The 22030-nt window shown below is 37.6% G+C and overlaps 1 long non-coding RNA gene across 1 annotated transcript in view; it reads right to left on the bottom strand.

The window, feature by feature from the left end:
• Positions 1 to 22030, bottom strand: part of LOC141489620 (uncharacterized) — a 50894-nt gene that overhangs the window by 17014 nt on the left and 11850 nt on the right. The window lies entirely within an intron of this gene.

Raw genomic sequence — 22030 nt, 5'->3', positions numbered from 1 at the left:
GTACCAAAGTGTCCATCTCTATCAACTCCACTCCAGTTTTTTATGAGTTTTCAAGTAGGCTGATTTCCCCAACATTTTAAATATCTATCACATTATTCTGGTCCGTTTCTTTCTTTCTTTCTTTCTTTCTTTCTTTCTTTCTTTCTTTCTTTCTTTCTTTCTTTCTTTCTTTCTTTCTTTCTTTCTTTTTTTCTTTTCTTTTCTTTTCTTTTCTTTTCTTTTCTTTTTCTTTTTCTTTTCTTTTCTTTCCTTCCTTCCTTCCTTCCTTCCTTCCTTCCTTCCTTCCTTCCTTCCTTCCTTCCTTCCTTTCTTTCTTTCTTTCTTTCTTTCTTTCTTTCTTTCTTTCTTTCTTTCTTTCTTTCTTTCTTTCTTTCTTTCTTTCTTTCTTTCTTTCTTTCTTTCTTTCTTTCTTTCCAAATCATAGACTTAGAGCTATAAGGGAACTTAGAAACTATAAGGCTCAACTCCCTTATTTTATGGATGAGGAAAGTGGAACAAAATGGTGAAGTGACTTTCCCAGTATCAATCAAATCTGGAATTCTCCAGATTTTGCCATTATACCTCAGCTGCCTTCTTTCTCCACCCTTAGAGTTCCCACCTTTCATTAGTGAGTACTTCTCAGAACCTCCATTTTGAGGAAGGGCTTTGATCAGCTATCATTCCTCCTCTGGACTTTGCCATTATGCCTCTATGTGAATGCCTCTTCCATTCTGCTTTTTAGTCCTCTTTTAGGAGTTGTCTTCCCTAATTAGAATGTAAGTTTTTTGAGATTTATGGTAGTTAGTTCTAACACAATGGAAATATGCTTGGCTTGTCTTTCATTTTGCTTATATTTACATCTTCAGGGTTTAGCATAATTCCCTGGCATTCATTAAACAATTAATAAATTCTAGTTGATTGGTCAGCAAGATAGTAGGTGTATGAGATGAGATTTAAATTCAGGCCTTTTCTGACTCCAGGTCTAATTGTTTATCCTCTATTCCATACTGCCCTGAAGAGTCTCTTAAAAAGTCCTCGATTTCTTTGTAATTTTATTGATAGTGATTAGGATTTCCTGGGTTAGCAGGTACTGTCCAACTTGTGAAAATCCCCAAATTTAAGTTAAATTTGTAACATATAAATGGAGTCACATTTCACACAGACTAATAGAGTTAGAACTAGAAGGGACATCAGAGACTATCTAATATAAACTTACCTTTTTACACATAAGGAAATTCAGGTCCAGGTATATTAAGTCCAAGATCTCCCATAAAGTATTTAGCAGAGACAGGATTTTAACTAAGGCTTTGACTCAAGAGTCTGTTCTCTTAGAAATATGCTTCACTTGCCTCCTCCTCTTTACCCCCTGGGCAAACCAACACATACAATGCAACTATAAACGATAGGAGAAAGCAGGGAACTTTGTTATTTTGACAACCAGTCCTTTTTAAGATTAACTGGAAGATTTTTTTCAGAGGGGATTCTGAGCAAAAAGAATTGTTCTATCATGTTTTACTTTTTGTGACCTAGAGGACCATAAAATGGCAATGCTGTCTTGGCAAAGGTATTGGAAGTGGTTTACCATTTCCTTCTATAAGGTCAAAAATATAGACTATGTTTATAGACTTTGAGAAAAAGTCTGACTAAATTTAGCTAGATTTTAATTACTGTCAATAATGAATCTCTCTGAAGTGATCACATGCATTCAAACTGACACTATTCAGTTATAATTATGTAAAATATGGTAATTGGTTCCAGCTCAATGAAAATGTGCAGTACAAATTCAAATTTTGCAATCACTCAAGGGATTCACTATTTACACTAATTGAGACCTAGATACAAAGAGAATCATTACCAGAAATCACACTAGGATCACAGAAACTCACTAGGACCCTAGGTGGTATGGTGGATAGGTTGCTGGGTTGGAAGTCAGGAAAGAAGTTCTGAATTCAAATATGATCTCAGATACTTACTAGCATGACTCTGAGGCATGTCATTTAATCTCTGGTTGCCCTGTTTTCCTTATAGGTAAGATTAAAATACCAAAAACACCTACCACCCCGAGTTGTGAGGGTCAAATGAAATAATTGTAAAGTAATACCACAAGACCTAGAACATAGAAAGCATATATAAATGTGAGCTAACATTATTGATAATGGAATATTATGAACTGACTCTGTCCCACAGGAAATCTCAGATCTAAAGCAAGGAAGTATCCCATCAACAGGAGTTAATCCAGTCACTCTGGAAAAGGAAAATTTGGCTACAAGGACTAGTTGAAGAGATATCCATGTGAAGCATTTAGCCCAAAGCATATCAGGGTTTAAATAAATGTTGGATATCATATAGATCCTCAATGCTCAGGGAAGGGAGAGACCATACTATATCTAAAATCTGAACATTTTAATAAATTAAGCTTCATTCCCAGCTCTGTATTAGATATTGAACATACAGATATAAAAATGAGATAACCCTTGCCCTCTGGAAGTTTACATTCTAGGAGAATATAGGCATGATGATCAAGGAAAGGATCATTTGGGAAGTCAGAACATATGAGCTGATCATATTATCATACATCCATAATCAGCTGACAACACCCTTTCCAAGAGCAATGATAGTCCAGACACTGAGTCCAGGGAAAGAGGTAGGAAATAGAAGAATTTGACAAAGGAAGGGGATTGGAGGAGGATAGCTAGATAGGATTGAAAGCATGGGTTGTCTGATGGTTTGGGACTGGTTGATATAGTGGGTTAGTTGCGCTTGGACTAATTCACCCACCAATCTAAAGAATTCAGTTTATGACACTGAATGAAGGGAGCAGAACCAAGAGAACCTTGTACACATTAACCAACAACATTGTGAATTTGCCAACTATGATGGATGCAGCTCCTCTCAGCAGTTCAGAGATTTAGGACAACCCTGAGAGACTTGTTATGGACAACACCATCCACGTCCAAAAGAAAACAAAACAAAAAACCCCACAGAATTTGAATGGTGACTATGTTCACTTTTATAAAACTTCTCTTATGTTTTTTTTCCTTTCCCATGGTTTTCTTTCTTTTCCCTTAGTCCTAACCCCTCATACACAAAGTGACTAATTTGTAGACATGTTAAACACAAATGAACATGTATAACATATACAAGACTGTTTTCCACTGATGGGAAGATTGTGGGAGGGGAGGGTGGTAGAAAAATGTGTGATATAACCTATGCAAGTAGATAAATGTTGAAAAACTTTCATAACATGTAATTGGAAAAATAAAATAAATTATCAAAAAAAGACCTCAGTTTAGAGCAGGAGTTCCAAGGCTGAGTAGATCACCTGAGGTAGGGGAAGGTGTAATTTTTTTCTGGAGGTATAATCCAGAGGTCCTATTTCAGATAAAGAAAAGAGGAATTGGGAAAGGGAAGAAGGCAAGATAGCTAAAGTGGATATCTATATGATATGTGAAATAGGTAGATGGTGAAGTGGGTAAGTATACTAGACTAAGAATAAGAAAAATGTGAGTTCAAATCCATCCTAAAACACTTATTAACTATGTGACTCTAGGCAAGTAAAATAGCCCCCTCATCTTAGAAATGGAAATAAGAATAAGAATTTTCTCACAGGGTACTTGTTAAAGATCAACTGAAATAATGGGTGTATGGTATTCAATAAGTGTTAAAGTTCTCCATGAAGACCATTACCACCATGAAGACCATTACCACCATCATCACCATCTTAGAAAGGAATACATGGAGAAGGTGTATTTGACCTGGATCCTAAAGGATGCTGGGATTTGAATGAGGGGAGGATAATAATCGAATCATAGGATTTTATACTAAAGGAACCCTAGAGATCGCAGAATTTATACCTGAATCTTAAATGTCATTTTGCATAACCTCTGCACTTTAAAAAAGAGACAATGAAGGCCTAGAGAGGTATCAAATAGCAGAGCCAGTCATTGAATTTCATATCCAGTGTTTCTTCCATAATAAGTGGGAATGACATGAGCAGGAATGAAGGCAAATATATTTATTTTGAGACTAGTAACCTCACAAAAGATCACAGGTGCCAGAAAAACATAGGAAACAAAACTGGGGAATTGGACCAGATGGTGGAGGGCTGTAAGAACTTAGCTGAGAATTTGCTGTATCAAGCAATAGGGAGCCCCCCCACTATCCCTTTGAGTTTCATGTTGGAGATCAACATATTAAAACCTGTCATAGGAGAAGTTTTCATTAGGTAATTTTACTGCTCATTAGCAGCTCCTGATGGGAGAGAAAGGTGAAACCATAAGGTAACTTCTGTTTGTTTTTCATTTGTCTGTGCTGTGCCTTGCCTCCATCAGTTCCCTAATGGAGAAGTCTTATCATTAGTTGAGTTCTATTCATTTATCCCTGCTGGCTGACTGACTTGCTAATTGAAGCAGGCAAAAATTTAATTTGGAAACCAGACTCCTACCAACTGGGTTATGAGTGGTTGATTGTGCTGGTGCTATCACTGCTGTGGCCGACAGACCAGTCAGGGCTCTTTCTTCAGCAACATCAAAGCTCTGTTAAGTAAAACCTGTGGCTATGTTAGATCAAATCTGTGGCAAATTTGGCTTGATTTTATTAAGCAAATGGAGATGAATTTTAAAGGTACAAATGGGAGACACTGGATCACTGCATTGTTGGATGACAGGTGGTAGAGGGTGAGGGTATCTTGAGATCATTTAGTCTATTCCCCAGTTGGATTCAGGTCTTCACTTGAAACTTCAGCCAATTAATTAACAAAGATTTAATGTATTCCTTTGTGCCAAGCATTGTGTTACATAAATAAAACAGCACCTACCCTCAAGGAGCCTTCAAAAACATATCCCAGAATAATAAAATTATTCCTTTTCTTAAAACTCTCCCAAGATTGGGACTTTCCTCAGCAATCTAGTTTTGCAAAATTCTTAGAGTGAGGGAGATCTGTTTCTCCAGAATTTCCCTTTTGGCTTCCCATACCTATTTTGACACATTGGGCTTAGTTCTTACTATCTTCCAACTCCCTGCTTCTAGCCCCTGACATTATTCCCTACTACTCTCCAATATACATATACATATACACCTTTCTCCATTGTTGTCAGGAGAGTCTCCTTATTAATGACACTATGACCATTTTCATCTCTGGTGTTCATCATCTTCATAAGCCAGGTCCATCCATTCACTTTTCTCAGACTTTTTACATAATACTTAGCTATTCCTATCCCCAACAAAGACTTTGATCTAGTGACCTCCTTTATGACCTTTAACAAAATGTTTCATCTTTAGGCTCCCAGAATTTTCACTATCTTCTATGCTTAGGAATGCTCTTCCTCCTCATCTCTCCCTCCTGGCTTTCTTCAAGTTTCAGTTAATCTCACCTTCTACAGGAAATCTTTCCCAATTTTTCTTCTACTAATTATTTATTATTTATTCTATATTCATATTTTTGTACATTATCTTCCCTATTAGATTGTGAGTTCCTTGAGAGAATGGATTCTCTTTTGCCATTCTTAGTATCCTTAAGAATTAGTACACTGTTTACACATATTTGGTGTCTAATAAATGTATATTGACTGACAATATCTAAGCTCAATTGACTGATGTCTAGTCTGGTCACTTTTCTGAGCCTCAATTTCCTCTATAAAATGGGAGTAAGAGAAGAGGATGACAATTTTTACATTACCTACCTTAAACAGCATTGCTGTGAAGAATGTACTTAATAAAAGTGTAATGAATAGAAGTGAACTGAACTGAACTGAAAGAAATTTGTTAGCAATCTTCTATTGGTACAATTCTTCTCCAAGGATGTAATCCTAGCCTAGGTATTTCTTTATTTATGCTCTTAGCTTCTCAGTATCTCTCTTCGCTTCCTGGCCACAGCCTAGTGATCATATACCTGCTCTACCATCTTGTCTATACTGATTTCATATCTATGGCAAAAACAGCAAAGCACTTCCTGAACTTCAAAGAGTTTCACAAATGTCAGTTCTTATTACCTAAATAGTTCAATGATCTCACTAACTCTGGGATAACCTTCCAATAATGCTGATTTGAATTATCTCCCCATTCTGTGAAGTTCTTATCCATGTACTCCCATTAACTTGGTACCCAAAGTTCTGGAGAATTTTCTTGCTTTCTCTTCATACTTTGAGAATATCAAAAAGTGTGGAATAGTAATCTGTCCATTTGTTAGCTTTTACTCTTGCCACATGACCAGTCTATCTTCTCAGAGGCAACTAGATGGCAGAAAAAGATGGAGTACTGGACCTGGAGTGAGAAAAACCTGGGTTCAAATTCAGTCTCAAATATTTCCTAGCTAGCTGTGTGACCCTGAGTAAGTCACTTATCCCCTGCCTACCTCAGTTTCCTCAACTGCAAAAGAGACAATAATAGCACCTATCTCATAGGGTTGTTGTGAGGATAAGATGAGATATGCTTACCACATAGTATTTAATAAATTCTTAGTACCTTTCTCTTTCTATCATATACTTCCTTAATTGTTTTATTCATTTTTCAGTTCCTCTGATTTTTTTATTGTATTCTATTCACACCTACCATTGACTCCTATATTTTCAATGTAACTAAATTCAATTCAATAAATTGAGTGTTAACAATACAATTAAGTAAAATAAAGACTGTCCTTGCCTTCAAGGAGCTTGTAATTTATTGGGGGAAGAAAAATCTACAAAAAGAAGGTGAAAAGGGGAGGTCAACAAGGGGTACCTGAAATGAGGACATGTTGGAGTGAAAACTAGGCAGAGGAGTTGATAGAAAATGAAGGTATCTGGAAAGTTCAGATGTGAACCCTCTATAAAAAGGAAGATCCTGAGAGGAATTTATTGATCCACACTCCAGCCCTCCAATCAAAGAGAGGAAATTGAAGGAGTTGAAAAGACTTGAGTATCAAAAAACTAAGTCAATCAGTATGGTGATTAGATTTCAGAGGATACACTTATCTTGGGTGAGACATAATGTTCTGTAGAATGGAAACCAAGCAGAACTACTAATGGAAAATGGAGAATTACCTATGATATTCATCTTTAATTTAGTGAAATTAGTTGTATTTCCAAGTTTCATTCTCATATTAGCAACACTAATGGAATGCTAATATCGAAGAGAGAGGCCTTTGCTTTCTTGGGAAGCTCAAGGTCAGTAAGAGAACTTTGCAATTGCCCCAAAGAAATCCATCTGTATTTCCTTGTCCTGTATTGTCTATCCCAAATACACAAACTGACAGATAAGGTCTATAGAGTGAAAATATATGTTGAAATATGGGCAATAGACAATGTTTTAAAAACTTGGGTTTTTCCTATCAGATGAATAAGCTAAATTCCTTTGAGTAATTTTAGATCATTTCTAGGAGATTCTGTAATTTTCTGGGGCCTGATACAATCAGTACAAGGACATACAGAAACAAAACATCAGGAGGACTTTACCATCCATAGGAAATTCTTTTCAGATATGTACTTTATGCTAGATCTCCTTCATCAAGTGATGAATATATTGTCATCATCACCATTACCATCATCATCATCATTATCAACATCATCATCATCATGAGCTGACCTTGAAGTCAAGTCTTTGCCCAAGTTCTGCTTTGGACATGTATTGGCTGTGTGACCCTGGGAAAATCACCTAACATTTCATTATTCTAGGTGAGGCTCTAAGATAATGTTTTAGAGAAGGTGCCAGTCTATACTGGTAGCCAGAGTTTTATTCATCTTGAAGTTCTCCATACCAGTGATATAATAGATCCAGGCTTTATTCCCACCACTATCATTCTTATTACATTCCCTCCAAGTTAGAATAACTGCATCAGTGGATTCTAATCCAGTGGTCTTAAATTTGGTCAAGAGGCTATCCCCTAGCCTTAGCCCAATTGATTTGTAGGTCTCAAGATATGCTCACTTGACCTGTTCACCAAGTCTAAGTCCAAATAACCTTAATTCCTTTCCCACTCTGCTACTGACTTTCTGAACTTCAAAAACCAACCCTCTGTTTTCCTCCCTCTTTCCCTTCTTTTTTTTTTTTTTTGGCAAGGCAATGGGGTTAAGTGACTTGCCCAAGGTCACATAGCTAGGTAATTATTATGTGTCTGAGACTAGATTTGAACTCAGGTCATCCTGACTCTGGGGCCAGTACTCTATCCACTATGCCGTCTAGTCACCCCCTTCTTCCCTTCTAGAGTATTGTCTTCCCCTATTAGAATATAAACTACTGGAAAGAAGGGACTATCTTTTTGCTTAGATTTGTATCTCCCAGTGCTGAGCACAGTACCCAGAACAAAAAACTTAATTAGTATTGCCTATCTGCCTACTGCAGACTATATCTTCTCAGTTAATGACAGGCTAATCAATAATGGGTGGAGCACATGAGACCCCTAAGAACTAGAAATGCCTTTTTGGAGACTCAATATTCCACTGTAAATGGGAATTGAGGAACTGAGTCCAGAAGAGGGTGCTACACTTTATTAATAGATTGCCCTTCTATTTAAGTCCTACTCTTCCTCTAAGGCCCCCATGACTATCTCTATCAATCTTTGGGCACTTAATTTATACTACCCACTCTTTGTGTATAATTTTTTTTAGGTATTTTTGCAAGGCAAATGGGGTTAAGTGGCTTGCCCAAGGCCACACAGCTAGGCAATTAAGTGTCTGAGACTGGATTTGAACCCAGGTACTCCTGACTCCAAGGCCAGTGCTTTATCCACTATGCCACCTAGCCACCCCTTTGTGTATAATTTTTGATGTACATTGATCTTTTTGGTTTCTGGATCCTTTTAGGTCAAGGATAGAATGACCTATCTCTTTGGGTTCTAATACTTAGCACAAATAGGGTTTGTTTGTTTTTTTTTTCTCATATGGTTATGACCTTAAGAGATTATCTTCTTTAACTTTCTCATTTCACAAAGGAAGAAACAGGCTCAGAGAGAGGAAACAATGTTACACAGGTAGTAAATAGGGATTCAAATTCAAGTCCTCTGATTTCAGATCTAGTTCTTTTAAAAAAATAAAATCAAAAACACCCAACCAATTACCTCTTCTTTATTCTCCTCCTTCATCTCTTCCTGCTCCCCTGAGAATAATTGAAAAGTCTAAAAAAGTCATTAGAGAGGGGGCAGCTAGAGCACCTGAAGTCAGGAGGACCTGAGTTCAAATCCAACCTCAGACACATAATAATTGCCTAGCTGTGTGCTCTTGGGCAAGTCACTTAACTGCGAGGTCTTAAATAAATTTTTAAAAAAGTCATTAGAGCCAAAAAGTGATTCTTTTTTAAAAATGTTTTTAAAATTTATTTATTTTGAATTTGACAATTTCCCCCCCTCATCTCGCTTCCATCCTCCCACCCCCCACAGAGGGCAGTCTGTTAGTTTTTAAATTGTTTCCATAGTATACACTGATCTAAGTTGAATGTGATGAGAGAGATATCATATCCTTAAGGAAAAAAAATAAAGTATAAGAGATAGCAAAATTACATAAGAAGATAATGGCTCCCCAAAATGATTCTTGAATACCCAGGTCCTCTGACTCCAATCCAGTATTCTTTCCATCACACTTCACTGTGTCTTTGATACATAGTATTTTAATAAATGATCATTGTTTGCTTCTACTGATAGAATGATTAAAAACTGACCATGTGATCCAAAGGTATTTTAAAATATTTTGACATCGTCTTTTGTATTTGCAATAAAATAACATCCAAAAAGATCTCTTACCTCCTTATCTAACAAGTCATCTTGTTTAAAATAATAATGAGAAAAAAAGAAATTCAACAAAAGTACTAACACTTCAACCAAGTCTAACATTACATGCAGTATTCTTTATCCATAGTGCTCCACCTCTTAAATGAAGAGAGATTCAAATGCATTTTTAAAGGGAGTACTCAGAGAAGGAGAGTTGCTCTTTCTACAGCAAAGTAGTTTTGAAGCTACTCTGAAGCTGGGACTCCAGCTTGGAGGAGGTTGAATTGATCAGTCAGGCATGGATTGAAGATTAGCAAAGTGTGGAATGTGGGAGGGAATAAAAGTACCTCTTGGTGTCACAAATGCCTTGCTGGTGACAGAATAATAGCCCCCTAGCAGTCCTGGGCATTTAAATGACTAACAGCAAGAGAATGATAGGGTATAAGCAGCAGCCAAGTCCTCTGGGCAGGACTCCTGCTATGAAGTCATGGAGAGAGAAGCAGAGCCTTATTCTCCACCAGAGTGGACGCTGAAGCTGAAGGATGGACCTGTACCACTATGAGATCCCAAAGTGTTGGCAAGCCTCAGGAAAGTAGATCGTGGCAGAAATGCAAGTGTGAAAGCTAGAGCTGCTTGGAAGGGCAGCAGTATAGTAGATTATGATACTGGGCCAGAAATATATGGCAGTCTATACGGGTGTATATATTTGTAGCTTGATAGACCTTTTCCCCAAGGACATCCAAGGGTGGGCATCCTTCCTCCCCCTGCTTCCCTCCCTTCTTCTCCCTTTATCCTTATATACTGCAGCACTTGGATGAATTGAAATCATATAATTCATATTAGTTTGTAAACTTCCATAAAATCTTCCCTATGAAGACACTTTTATGGAAAATTTTAGAATAGACTTTATACTTTTGTCCTCTGGGTTTTGTCTCTACTTACTATGCAAAACCACAGGAAGAAATTTCTCTGAACGATCAAAGGTACTTTTCTGTGTTGGGGAGGAGGTGTTTAGACAAGGGGTTTGAGTGGGAATGGATAGTCACAGACTGACTGGTTAAGTAGCCAAAGTGGGGCAATCTGGAAGAGAAAAAGTTGAACAACAAACATTAAGAATTGTTGGGAACAGAGTTTTAAATAATAAGGCTGGCCCAGGAGGAAGCAGAGCACAGACAGAGTAAATGGGCTGCTACCTACCAAAGTGAAGGATAGGAGGAGACTCTGTGGATGAACAATGGAATTTTAAGAAAAGCAAAAAGACAGCATTAAAGAATCAGGGTCTCTGTATATCTGTAGAATAAGGGAAATGAACTGGATGATTTCTAAGGTCAATTCCAGTTCTAAATGTTTTTATCATCCTCCTTTGAACTGACAGACTTACTATGAGTGTAACCTTGGAAAAAAGTTACTTCCCCTCTGCGGATCTCAGGTTCCTCAAGGTTGTGTGGAGGGGCGGGCACTGTGTGTCTGAGGAGTGACCTAGATCTAGAATCAGATAATCTTTGGCAAAATAATTGACAGTTTGGGTATGAGGGTGTAGAGAAGATTGTGAAATAAAGGTGGGGGCCCCTAGTGAGATAGTTCTAAATTCTTCAGTCACCCTTTGTGAGCTGTTCAAATAGAGATTGACTAAGGAGCTTCCCCTCTTAAGGTTTACCTAGCCTAGAATCTTATTTGTCTCATTCACTTAATTGATTTTAGAACTAGGAATATATAATTTATAGTATTTAACATAGTATATGGAATTTGGATTTGTATGGCTTAAGAAATCTTAAACTTCCTTCTGTCTGCATCCCTCTGGCAGTCATGTGAAACCTATGGATTGTTTCTCTGAATAATAGTTTTTATTTTATTTTATTTTTAATTTCATTTTATTTTTAACATTCATTTTTTTAAATTGTTGGGTTCCAAGCACACTTTATCCTATCCCTCCCTTACTCATTTTTCAAAAAATTTAAGAACCTCAGGTTAAGAACCCCTGGTCTAGAGGACATGATTATAGTACATGATATAAAAATAATTTACATTTATATAGCACTCACTATGTACCAAATACTGCGCTAAATGTCTTAACAATTATCTCATTTGATCCTCACAGCTACAGTAGAAGATAGGTACTATTATTATTTTCATTTTCAGATAAAGAAACTGAGGCAAAAAGAGATTAAGTGACTGGTTCAAGGTGCTTCCTAGTATTTGAGGCCACACTGACATTTCAGGTCTTCCTGACTCTAGACCCTGTTCTCTACACACTACATCACCTAGTTCTTGCTTGTGGGAAATCAAAATGAGGTTGTAGATGCTCCTATTTTCCTGTTTCTTAGGTCACACTGAAAGAAAATCCCCTATCTCTTTAAAAGGGTCAAAATCTGGGTGTCTAGGTGGCACAGTGGATAGAGCACTGACCCTGGAGTCAGGAGTACCTGAGTTCAAATCCAGCCTCAGACACTTAATAATTACCTAGCTGTGTGGCCTTGGGCAAGCCACTTTAACCCTATTGCCTTGCAAAAAAAAAAAAAAAAGGGTCAAAATCACTCCCCAGAACACTATCCATGGGAGAGAAATGTTTAGTTTTCTCTTGTATTAATAACTAATTACTGAATCAGAACCAAGTATTTTTCCCTTTTCTACTTCCTCATACAGAAATTGACCAGTATAGGAAATCATTCTCAAAGATTTACCTAGGCCAAGAGCTTAATCAATCAGCAAAAGAAATTCTACATTTAGGATAATGGGAGAATTCCTATTCATTGTATTTACTCAGAAAGGTTTGGGAAAATGTGGATTTTCCTTTTTTGTCAGACAGGTGATATTGATATTGATATTGATAAGTCTCTTTGACCAAGACTTGTGTGATCCAAGTCATGTTCCACCAATTCCAATATTCATTGGAATGTAACCCAGACCTTCATTATATTATTCATTCAATTATCTGATTGCTAACCAATCGATTGATTTCCACAATCAGGAATATCAACTCTTCCAGAGCATGTTCATTGATAAAAGGATAGTCATTTGGCTGTCTCTCTTAGACCAAGACTGGTCTAAGGTGATGGACTCATAGTTGATATGCTCTAATCAAATTGCCCAGAAAGAATATTTTTTGAACTTGTTAAACATCACACATGCTAGCATTGAACCACCAGGAATTCCATTTATATTCAGACACCTTTTGGGTAATAAACAATATAAATAAATAAGCAATGACTACTTTTGGCCAGTAGCTAAGATGGTGAGACCCCACTGTCTTTTTCCATAAATGACCAAAGAAACAGGGTGAAGGTAGTAGCCTTAATTAATTCCACAATTGAAGTACTGTCCTTTGGTTATATCCTGATGGAAACCTGGAGGAAAAGGAAGTGAGAAGCTGGTATTCATAATTGGATGACACATCATTCTTTGACCCTTTCTCCCTCCTTTCTTCTTGTGAGTATGTAAGCCAAGATGAAAGATCTGGCTTCTCTTTCCCACAAGTCCCAAGGCCAGGTTCAAAATGATGCTGCCAAACTTGTGACTTCTAAGAGAATGAGTCTGGCTATTTCCAGAGACTAATATCTTTATGGCAGTGCTCTCTAGGCAGCATCCTGGGAGGTGAGTTGTACACAGAAACGCACAGACACTTCAGATAATGACTATTGGGACTTTTAGCCTTACATGTATGCAGAATCGTTAGCAACAACAAAGGCAACTAAATAGACTTACTCTATTATATGCATGGAATATATTATCTAGAAGAGTGTCTTGGAATAATAATGTCTAAAGTAACTTCTCTTTCCCATCAGTTTCTTTTGCTGAAAATTGAAGAAGTATATTAAAGAGGTCCAGTTTTACATATTTTTAAATTATGAAATGGGGGAGGGTAAAACAATTTAGGTATTCCCTCTTCAACCCCTAATCTGCTCTGAGTGTAGAACTTCCCATAGGGGAAGTCCCTCTAAAGAAGGGTCTCTCCAAAGGTTCATTGGATCATTTCCAGTGACACATATGCATATTTACTTAGGAACATTGACTCTGGGTCTAGAAAAGGAATGACATGGAAAAAACCAAGATGGTATTTGCTAATGTTAAGGAAAGGAAATATGCATCTATTAAATACCTGCTACAAGTAGGCACTTTACTTGTGGGAAAGAGAACAACTAGAGGCTCTGGGTTAATTCTTTGATCCCTTTGATGGTAATGGTGGTGGGCAAAAGGAAAGGGCTTACCAAAAGGAATTAGCCACTGAGGAATAAGAACTGCCAATTTAAAAGAAAGAACAAATTCTGTTCCCTCCTCTCCATCTGTCTGTCTCTCTCTGTCCCTGTCTGTCTGTCTGTCTGTCTCTCTCTCTCTGTGTGTGTGTGTCTGTCTGTCTTCTTTTGAATGTAATGAACCTCTTTGAGTTCTCTTAGAATCTTGAGGCCCACTCAGTGGTGGTGATGGTGGTGGTGGTGCAGGGACTTTCTTTTCCAACTTTTTTCTCTTCCAGCTCTTATGCAACAGCTGCTGATAACATGTGCTCAAGTAGTCTTGTCTTAAGGGGTGTTGTTTCATTAGAGGACAGGGCAGATTCTAAGGCATCCCTGATAGATGAATGTGAGCAGTGTCCTACAGTAATAGCTGCTGTCTGATGGGTCCTTTTGGATCCACTTAAGTGGAATAGTGAACTCAATAAGGCAAGCAACAAAGATTATAGGATGTGATGAATTAGTCCCCAGGCAAGGGGTTTTTATTCAGAGAGGGCAATGACACTTACCTGAGACTCAGATTAAATGAAACTAAAAGGACACTAAAAATATGTCTCCCCAAATAGAGTTTAGTCTATAGCTAGAAGAGCTCTTACTAGGAGAAATTGAAAAATCTTTGGTTGGGGAATTTTTGTCTCTCAGCTGCTATGGATTAGGAGCTGTCTGTGGTTATGTTGCAACCCAATCTGGGGATTTGTGTCCTTTTCCTCACTGGCACAGGAGTCACTTGGGGGAATTGTTTTAATTTTAAAATCCTTGGATGACAAGATTAATTAACAATGGTTTGTAAGTGCATAGATTTCCTTGTTAGTCATGTTTTCTTGGTATTGTTCAAATAATTTTTTTAAGTTTGATTTCTCCTGGAAATAGCTTGCAACTGGATAGGAGCTTGGATCCAAATGGGTCCTCCAAGAATGGAGTGGATATAAGATTACTAGCTCCCTCCTGGTGTTGTTCTAATACCAAATGAAATAATATCTGTAAAGTGCCTACTTGTAGCAAGTATTTAATAGATGCATATTTCCTTTCCTTAACATTAGCAAATACCATCTTGGTCTTTTCCACGTCATTCCTTTTCTAGACCCAGAGCCAATGTTCCTAAGGCTTCATACCTCAAACAGTCCCATTGCTTTTTCTCAATTCAAAATTCCTTATGAAGCTTTCTCCATTTCATTGGCACTATTGGATGGAGCATATTGAATATAATAGCTTTTTAATATGTAGTTGGTTTGGGGGAATTACTTTCCTCCCACCATCATTCTTCCCCCTCCCAACCCCCTTTTCTTCTTTTTTAAATAGGAAAGCTTTCTGATTAGAAGAAAGTTCAAGAATTTGTTAAAAGCATAAGTGTAATAAACGAAAGACATTTTATCTGAGACTTTTTTGATATGCAGTTAGTTTTATAGAAATATTTTTTTCTTTTTCTTTAAAGGGAAAGCTCTCTGGGAGTAGGAGAGTAGCAGGATTAATTGGGAATTACAGGTGTTATAAAAGCAAAAGATGTCCATAAATTTTATGTTTAAAAATTCCCTTCTAGGAGTCATAGAATCATGGAATCTTAGAGCAGGACTTTGGAGATCATCTTAAGGGAAAAGTCTAACTAAACTTTCTTGCTCAAAACACTTTTCCTAGGATAAAATGCAAACTCTTCAGCATGAATTTTAAGGCCCTTCATTCATAATCTGGCTACAATTTATCTTTCAAGCTTTATTTCATTCTACCTTCCATTTTGTACTCTGTATTTCTAGTCAAACTTGATTTCTACCTGCTTCTCAAACTCAACATTCCCCTTCCCATCTCCATGGGAAATAACCCTCTATGCAATTGTATAAACTGTCCCCCAACTTGGGCATGGATTTATTTCTCATGGCTTTTATTTTTCCTCAGCAGGCTGTGGTGAAACCAAATTAAGGAGATAATATATGAAAGTGCTTTGCAAACTTTAGAGTCAAATTGGCAGGTTAAAACTGTTCTGTGACTTTTGGGACATCTGTGCATGTATATTTTAATTAAAGGGAAAAAGGATATATACATTTGAAATAAATATAACAAAGTGCTAAGTCTAAAGAAAATCTGCCCAGTTCTAGAATGAGTGATATTGCAATTTATAGCAGCTTTCACCTATCACAACCTCTCAGAATCCCTTCTCATCATCTTTTAAGGCTCTTATAGTAGGTACTTGTCCAGTTCCTTAAAGTGAACTGAATCTAGTCTAAACTCTTACTGACTGCAGTACTTACTGACTCCATCCTAGATAGGATAGAAGGAAGAAATTATCCTTGGAGGATAATTGATGGATCCATTATTTACATTCACATATTGTGTCACTTGTTTTCTACTTTTTCCCTTTACTAGGGAAAATATAGACTCTGAATCCTTAACCATTTCCATAATTAGTATCATTATAAATATCAACTTTTCTCCAGAATCTAGAGTGAGGGGCAGACTCTGGGGAGCAAAGTAAGGTCCATGTTAGGTCAATTCCTCTATCATCATCATCACCATCATCATCATCATCATCATCATCATTATTATTATTATTATCATTACATGTACATTGATGGATATATTATTTACAAAGACAAGCAAAAAAGATTGATAAGTCCCTACTCTCTAGGAGTTTATATAATGGAGCAAGAAAAGTCACAAAAGAGAGCTGGAAAGGGTGGATAAAGGAAAGAGAAGGGATTAAGAAATGAAGATATCCAGGGCCAGGACTAAGTTTTTGAAGTTCAGAATCCAGGACTAGTAAGGGAATAAAGGTCAGTCTGGGCCCCTCTACAAAATGGAGAAGGAACTCACCAATGAGAAAAGTGAGCAGATTTTGTTTTTTGTTTTTTGCAAAGCAATGGGGTTAAGTGACCTGCTCAAGATCACACAGCTAGGTAATTATTAAGTGTCTGAGGTCAGATTTGAACTCAGTGCCTCCTGACTTCAGGGGCAGTGCTTATCCACTGTGTCACTTAGTTGTCCCCAAAGTGAGCAGATCTTACAGAGGGATATTTATTGCATGTTGCAAAGACTTCAGAGATAGTTGAATGTTGCAGGGCAAGGAGACTCTTAGGAATTGAGAGAAGTTCCAAGGATGAAACAGAGGCATGATTTTGAAGTCCAGAAGCCAGAAACAAGAGCTAGGAAGATAAATGGTTGGTTATCCACTCTCAACTTAAATACTTCCAGAAACATAGACTGCAATTTTTATTAATCTCATTTCTTATAGTTAGCTAAAATCTTCCTTACTGAAATGAAATGCTTATCAATTAATTGGCCTTAGTCTTGCCCTCTGAGGAACACAGGTTAAGATTTTGATGCTATCATACTTGATTTCTTTGTCCCTTTTCCCCTCAATGTTAAAATAGGGTCTTAGTACTTTGAAGGATGTTATCATTGATTGTCCTTCGTTTTTGAAGAGGACCAGTGACATCAAGGGTGACTTCTTGACTTGCCAAGTGACTTGAATTTAAGTGAGGCAGAGTTGCACAAAGTCATCAACTTCACTTTCTCTTTGAGTCTATTGTTAAGACAAAAGTCAGGACAATTGGCAATGGCCCAGGATACAGTAGATGACATTGGTGTGAAGTATTAACTAATCCAATGCCCTAATTTTTCTTTTATAAATGAGAATATAGAAGCTCACAATTTATATTTGTGCCATTGCAAAGTTGTTTCTTTTTCTAATATAGAAGAAAGAGGCAACTAGAGCTGGAACTCAAAGGGGCTTAGGATAATTTACTCTGTTACCCAGTCTTGTGATTTTTGTACCAGGTTCATAACTTTCACATAGCCTGTAATAGAGGAATTGACCTAGCAAAGACTTTACCTTCTTCCCCAGATTCTACCTCTCACTTCAGATTCTGGAGAAAAGTTGCTATTTAAAAAGATACTAATTATTGAAATGGTTATGGATATTCAGAGTCCATCTTTTTCATAGCAAGAGGAAAAAGTGGAAAAAAAGGTACACAATGCATGAACTTGAAACAGATACAGAATAGATAATTTATTCTTACTTAGAAACAGGAATAAGTATTAAAGAATCATAAGCTGATTAGAAAGAATCCAGTAAATTAATCATTACTTGTACAGTTAGTTGGGAGGTTTAATCTACTGGGTGCTATTGAATGTTTATCAACCAGAAACAATATATACGGTAAGTACACTTTTAATTTTTAATTTTTTAGGTTTTTACAAGACAGTGGGGTTAAGTGGCTTGCCCAGGGCCATGCAGCTAAGTAATTATTAAGTGTCTGAGGTCAGATTTGAACTCAGGTACTCCTGACTCCAGGGCCATTGCTTTATCCACTGCACCACCTAGCTACCCCAGTAAATACACTTTTAAATTTAACCTGCATTATTAAAATTTTCTCCATTTCTTAACTCTAGATAATAATTAAAATAATAAATCAAGTTCTGATCACTAGCATTTATCCATTTCTAAAGGGTAAATTCTTGCTGAAAATTTTACATTTAGCCCTCTTGGGAGGCAGTTCAACTAGATTCAGCATACTCCTGCTCCAGAGGTACTGTGATTCTTCCTTCCCATCAGGGCCTCTTTGGTGTCATCTGAATCCTTAGTCTGAATGACCTGGTCTATGTGGTTGATAAATGCTATCAAATCTTTTGGTTAATAGTAGGCCTCTTGATATGAGTTGTTGGTGATGAGCAAGTAGAGCATCAGGAATGAAGTCACAGCATAGATGATATTTCTGTCACACTCAATTCTTCATCATCATTCACAATTGTGATCATTTATAGAACTACCATCATTTTAGTAAAGTGCCTGAGAGGGCATAAGCCTCCTGTATGCAGCATATCTCATGATTTCAGTTGATTAGCAGACATTGCTATTTGTTCAGTATTCCCTAGCTCACTCTTGAAAATCTTCTACTTCTTGGCAACCACATCAAGGGGATAATACCAAATATTTATTTCCTAAAGACCTCTGAGGTCTTCCATCATGGCTAAATTAGGGCCATCCTTCCTCTTGACAAATTGATTCAGAATTACCACCAAGTCAGTCTAGGAGATCAACATGTTTTCCCCAAGTAAATACACAGCCAATATAGTTATTTAACGACAGTTTCTGTTGTTATAACAGAAAGGAAAGTACCTCCTAACAGTACTGTCCTTTGGTCTCCCAAGCCTTTTCTGAGAAGGAATTGTTCAAATCATCCCAGAGAAAAAGTCTGGAAATTGAGAGAGATCTGGCTTTCTTCTCCAATGGAGCAAAAATCTGGAGGTCTATGCAATTGTGTTGGGAAGGAATGATAAGGTGGTGTAGTGGATAGACCTAACCTTGGATTCAAGAGGACAAGGAGTTCAAATTTGACCTCAGTCACTTGCCACTTACTAGCTGTGTGACCTTGGGCAAGTCACTTAACCCTGATTGCCTTGTATCCAGGGCCATTTCCAGTCCTGAATCATATCTGGCCACTGGACCCAGCTGGCTCTGGAGGAGAAAGTGAGGGTGGTGACCTAGCATAGCAACCCCCTCACTCAAATCCAGTTCATGTGCTTGTCATGACATCACCACCCTGAAGTCATGGTCTTCTTTGAGAATGAAGGACAAAAGCATAAAAACAGATTGGATTCAAGAGATAGCTCTAGACAAGAGAGCCATCCTTCTTCCTAGGGTGTCAATTCATTTCAGACATGGTTGTTGGGGATGGTTGTACCTCTGACCTGGGCAGCCCAGTTCATGACAATTGCTGACTAGCAAGAAGAAAACCTATTGCTCTGAAATAAAGTGGGCCATTTGCCAGCTGGGAATAGATTAAGGGCCATTTGAGTTATATGGCTAGTCTAACTGGCATAAGAAGTCCAGCTAGGCAAGAATAGCTATATTTTATATCCTTCATTAGGGGAAACATTTAGTTCTATACCCAACCCAATGTAATGTCACTATACCAATATCTAAATTGACCATGGTCCTACTTCCAACCTCTGGTGTTCTTATAGTTCCAAACTGGTAGTTTGATTCATCAGCAATCATTTCATGATTCTGGTAGATGCCAATATGTTCCACAAACAATCTTTATGTAGTGAATGACACTAACAAAATTCCTCCACTATTCTTGATCCCTGAGTGTACCTTTAATTGTCTAGCTCTGTTCTTTCTAGAGCCTAGAGCATTTAGCCAGGCCAATGGTCACTGCAGGAATTAGTGAAGATAAAGAGCTTTTCTTCCCTACTCTCAAGACTTTCAAATCTAGACATAAAACTTTGAGCTCAAGTCAATGGAAGGAGGTCTAAGAATTAAGGTATCTTCCTGTTACCAGATTAATAGTTACTGAAATTCAGGTGTGGGGCTGCTAGGTGGTGTAGTGGATAAAGCACTGGCCTTGGAGTCAGAAGTACCTGGGTTCAAATCCAGTCTCAGACACTTAATAAAAATTACCTAGCTGTGTGGCCTTGGGCAAGCCACTTAACCCCATTTACCTTGCAAAAAAAAAACCCTAAAAAAAAAAAAAGAAATTCAGGTGCTTGTGCCTCATGAAGGGCGGAAGTCATTGGCAAGCCAAGCAAAATGACATTTCTCATGATGTCAGGCAACCTTTTACAGTTGTTTGGGGGAAGAGGGAGTGGTATATTAGGCTAGCAGAAAAGAGGGTTTCTCAGGTCTGAAGTGAGGTTTCAATCTTTAAGCTAACTGCATCATATTTGTGGAACACAACACTAACACAGAAGCTACTGGGGCAAGGATAATTTTGAATATCACCTCCACTTAGCTGTAAAAGTCTCATGCCCAACTCATATCCACTGCGCCACCTAGCTGCCTTTTACTCTATTAAAAAGTCAACATAGCAAGGAGATAAAAATCATGATTAGGTCCCATTACCCTTTACCACTCATCCTGGGCCTGGGGCTGCCTGGTCTCCACAACAATGATGAAGTTAGAAACAGCTATGATGGGCATGATGACTTTGTTTATCCCCCCACTGCCAAATGGCATCTACCTTTCTCAAAGGCTACATAGGGTTATTTAAAAGGATTTGGTACTTCTTTGATTCTCCTGTGTTATGACTGATCTCACAGTGGTGTAGAGAAACTTCTACTTGGAAATTTCCTGCTAGAGAAGTCCTTTCAGTTCCCACCCCAATCATCAGAATTTTTTTTTAGTTAGTCCCTTTGGTTTTTGGTTATTGGTTTTTTTTTTTTTTAACAGTTTACAATTAGTCCTCAGGAGTGAACCTGACTCAGTTGGCACGGTTAGTTCAGGTTAGTGTCTGGAACCACAATTGTCTTGGGCAAATATAGTTCCCCATGTGTCTATATGGAAAGTCACCTGGTTAGTCAAGGGAGATGTGGTAATTCTTGTGGTCTTGGAACATCTCCAGTCTGAAGGACCCCAGTTTGCAGGGTGAAACACATAATTTTGGCTAGAGGCTACCAGGAAGCTGCCATCAAGGCAAAATCCCTGAAATATCTGACTCAAATCAAATCTCAGGGACAGCTTTTTTACCTTTTGGGGAAAAACTAGCCTAACTCAAGATGTGGGGAGAGAGGTGAACCCTGTAGAGAGGGGTCCTATTACACCATCTCTTTTAGATTTTTTTTCCTAGTTCCATAAATCAACGTCTTATTCCCCTGCTAAATAGAATGTTGATTAAACCCTCTTTATGGAAGAGACTGGGGTAGTGTAAAAGTGAGTGTGTACTCTATTTCCATTAGGCCAAATGCTAAGTGCAGAAACTATGTGTGCATGTGTGTGCCTGTGTCTATATATGTGTATATATATATATATGTATATATATATGTGTGTGTGTGTGTGTGTTTGTGTGTGTGTGTCTTCTGAAAAGAAAGAATTGTGTTTTGTGGCTCCATTGTAGGCCAAGTCAAATGACTTTTTTTTTTTTTTTGGAAATCAATCAACAAGTATTAAGTATCAGGATCTAAATTAAACGATGGGGATAAAATAAAAAATAGTTCTGACTTCAAGGAACTTAAATTCAAATGGGAGATGAGTCTTAATATTTTAATGATTGTCTGGATTTAAGAAAATAATGGAGAAAATTTTTAATGATGCAGATTAAATTTAAAAGTGTATTTACTGGGGTAGCTAGGTGGTGCAGTGGCTAGAGCACCAGCCCTTGGAGTCAGGAGGACTTGAGTTCAAATTTGACCTCAGACACTTAATAATTACCTAGCTGTG

This window comes from Macrotis lagotis, chromosome 5 (genome assembly GCF_037893015.1).
Source record: "Macrotis lagotis isolate mMagLag1 chromosome 5, bilby.v1.9.chrom.fasta, whole genome shotgun sequence".
Lineage (NCBI taxonomy): Eukaryota > Metazoa > Chordata > Mammalia > Peramelemorphia > Peramelidae > Macrotis > Macrotis lagotis.
This window is presented reverse-complemented; position numbering and strand designations above follow the sequence as displayed.